We start from the raw sequence: 3,750 nt of genomic DNA on the forward strand, positions 1-3,750 counted from the left end.
CACATGACCAATATATCAGTCATAAAATCAATTGATTATGCCAAGAATATCTTCAACAAGTCTGCACCAATTGATTAGTCAACACAAGACTAAACCAATTAAAAACTACTTCTGACATAAACATACCACAACTATCATTAGTCATGCTGCATATTTATTCTAGCACAAGATAAACTGAGTTATTATAGCATAAACAGAGAATTAGAGTGACCACGAAATCTGTTATCAGAGTTACCTAGAGTCTAAAGCTCATAAATCGTATAGAATTACTCAGACAACATGATGTAATCACACAGAATCTAATCATAGTACTCGTGCTAGTTGCTTAGAATCTTAACCTATCAATCAGAGTTATGACATAATCACAAATCAGATTACAGGGTCTCAGTTTAAAGTGCAAACAAGATTGAGATATGTGTGTGCTAAAATAAATATCAATATCATGAGTATTTGCATCAGAGTAAACATATAGCATGTAAATTGATGAGTGGATTTTATATCTACTTGGAACGCTTCATTACAGGCTTAAGTTGGTGTTTTTGACTCAAGTTATTGGTATTTTGATATATTTTTGTGTTATTGCATTTCAGGCATCAGTTAATTGAAGAAAGGAGCTTTTCAAGGAATTATTCTGAATAGAGATCATAATTGGAGGCCTAATCCATTCTCAAGTTGTATATAATCTCGTTATCTTCGTGTGGGCAGTTGAATCGCCTAATTTTGACAAGCAGAACTCAAGATACAGCCAAAAGAAGAATTGTCAGAAAATTTCCAGAAGGTCAGTGCGGCCGCGCCAGAACCAGCGCGCCCGTGCCAGAACCAGCGCGCCCGCACCGTTGAAATTGAAGATTTTGAGAGTCCTGGTCATCCTGGAGCCTATATATATCAATAAAAAGACATTTTCAACAACAATGAGGCTTAAGAGAGCAATAAGAAGACCTAGAGAGCACGAGATAACCACAGAGAAGAATACTTTTATTTTCTTTAATATAGTTGATACTTGGATGCTCATTTTTGATTTGTCTTTGAACCCTAATACTCTTATTTTTTTTTATATCATGCTTTCATTGGAACCCATGGTGACGATGAGTTCGGTTATGGGTTAATCATTATCGTGGGGTTTTAACGGATTTACTTATGGATTTCTATAGTTAATTTGTTCAATATCTTGGTGTGTGGTGATTGAATAATACCATAGTATTGGTTGTGCTTATTCGTCTTATGTGCGTAGCTAACATATAAGATAGCGTGTTAATCTCTATTGAAGCGACATTGAATATAGAGATTTAGAACTTGCCATGCTAGCATAGGTTCATGTATTTGTTATGCATGATTCGTAGGTAATTTTAAGTATCTTACTTACCCTATGTAATCACGATAGGTAACTTGTTCATTAAACTTTTATGTTGTCAAATTCTATAGACATATAGGGTCTCAACATAATTTGTGTCTATTCAGCTTCTATCCCTTTTGTGGATGTCTGGTAGTAGGGTATCCGCACAACGACAGTTGGCGTTTACTAGTTTCATGTTATTTGATTAGTTGTCATCACCATTGCATGCTAAGGTTAAGAATAATGACTTTGAATGAAGTATTTAATGAAGTTAGAACCCCATGTTTGTCTCATATAAGTAATTCAACCTCAATTCTCTTAGTTAATGCTATGTAGTATAATCTCTTAGTTTAATCAAAACTCAATTTGTTATTTGTCATAACATTGAGCGATAACCATACATTGTTGCATAGGTGAATAAATTGAACTTAACCTAAACCAGTCTCTATGGGAACGAATCTGATTTATATCTTATACTACTTGCGAACCCGTATACTTGCGTGAATTTTAGCGCGTGTTTTCGCCCTAACAAGTTTTTGGCACAGCTGCCAGGAACTCGGTGTAAATTTTTAGTTTATGTGGTTGGCATCAGTGGTCGTTAAAGTTCACTGACTCAGATTCTTGTACTTTCACGGTTTATTTATTTGTGTTTTAGGTACTCATTACAATGGGAGATCCAGCAGCACCAACGAAAGCATTGATGGAATTTTCTCAACCCAAGATCAATGATATTCAATCTAGCATTGTTAGGCCATCTATCACAGCTAATACCTTTAAAATCAAGCCTAGCACGATGCAATGTGTACATAATTTAGTCCAGTTTGGGGGTTCTCCAACGGAAGATCTAAATATGCATATTAGGGATTTCATCGAGATCTGTGACACCTTCAAGTTCAACAATGTTTCTGAAGATGCTATAAAGCTAAGGATTTTCCCATTCTCTTTGAGGGATAAAGCTAAGAGTTGGTTACACTCTCTACCAGCTAGTTTTATCACTACTTGGGAGGATCTTGCTCATAAGTTTCTTACTAAATTCTTCCCTATGGTGAAGACAGCTGCACTTAGGAATGCTCTTACTCAATTTGCACAGCAATCGGGAGAAACTCCATGTGAAGCTTGGGAGCGCTACAAGGAGATGCTTAGGAAGTGTCCTCATCATGACATGCCTGATTGGATGATCATCAATTGTTTTTATAATGGTTTGGGAGCACAGTCTAGACCCATGCTTGATGCAGCATCAGGTGGAGCATAATGGGCAAAAAGCTACGATGAAGCTTATGATCTTATTGAACTGATGGCTGCTAATGAATATCAGTATCCAACTTAGAGATTGCCATAGGGCAAGGTAGCAGGAGTTCTTGAAGTGGATACAGCTACGACTATCACTGCTCAACTAAAGGCGTTGTCTATGAAGATCGATTCTCTGGCTAACTATGGTGTTAATCAGATAACCAGAGTTTGTGAGCTGTGTGCAGATTCACATGCGACAGAGCAATGCGCTATATCTAGTGAATCAGCTCAGTTTGTGAGCAACTTTTAGAGATCGCAGCAACCAGTTCCATACACTTATCATCCTGACAACTGGAATCATCCTAAATTCAGATGGAGCAATAATCAGAATATGATACAACAGTCATTCCAGTAGTTTGGAGCAAAACAATTCAACCCTCCTAGTTTTCAGCAATAATTTGCACCAAGACAACAACTCCAACTTCAACAACAAACTCATGATGCAGGTCAATTTTTGAATGAAAAATCTCAATTGGAGGAGTTGAGGCTTATGTGCAAAAACCAGGCTCTAATATGCCAAAGCCAGGCTGTTTCTATCAAGACTCTGGAGAACCAGATAGGACAAATTGCTAACGCCTTATTGAATCGACTACCAGGAATGCTTTGTAGTGATACAAAAGTTCCAGGCAAGAGGGAAGAAGAAGAGCTGGTTAAGGTAATGACATTGAGGTCTAGGAAGGTTGCAAGCCCTGAAAAATTTCAAGTTCCAAAATCTGAAGTTTTGGCTGAAGAAGATGTGCAGAAGGAAGCAGAAGTGGAATCAAGGAAGAAAACTGTGGAACACACTCCTCCTGAGGGTAATACAGGGGATAAACAGGTCTATCCTCCACCTCCTTTTCCTAAAAAGCTGTAGAAGCAGAAGTTGGATAAGAAATTTGCTAAGTTTCTGGAGGTGTTCAAGAAACTTCATATCAACATACCTTTCGCTGAAGCTCTTGAACGATTGCCTAGCTATGCGAGGTTTATGAAAGGTATTCTCTCTCGGAAAATGAATCTCGATGACTTAGAGACCGTTGCTCTTACGGAAAAATGCAGTGCTGTGCTGCACAAAAGTTGCCTCCGAAGCTTAAAGATCCTAGAAGCTTCACTATTCCTTGCACTATTGGAAACTTGTCTTTTGACAAGTG

The 3,750-nt window shown here is 37.7% G+C and overlaps 1 non-coding gene across 1 annotated transcript; it reads right to left on the reverse strand.

Annotated features, from left to right (window-relative positions):
- Positions 1 to 2,390: 2,390 nt before the first annotated feature.
- LOC141688369 (small nucleolar RNA R71) lies at positions 2,391 to 2,497 on the reverse strand. Its single transcript, XR_012561815.1, has one exon. It is a non-coding gene; the product is annotated as a small nucleolar RNA R71 (small nucleolar RNA).
- Positions 2,498 to 3,750: the final 1,253 nt, after the last annotated feature.

Source organism: Apium graveolens, chromosome 9, assembly GCF_009905375.1.
Source record: "Apium graveolens cultivar Ventura chromosome 9, ASM990537v1, whole genome shotgun sequence".
Lineage (NCBI taxonomy): Eukaryota > Viridiplantae > Streptophyta > Magnoliopsida > Apiales > Apiaceae > Apium > Apium graveolens.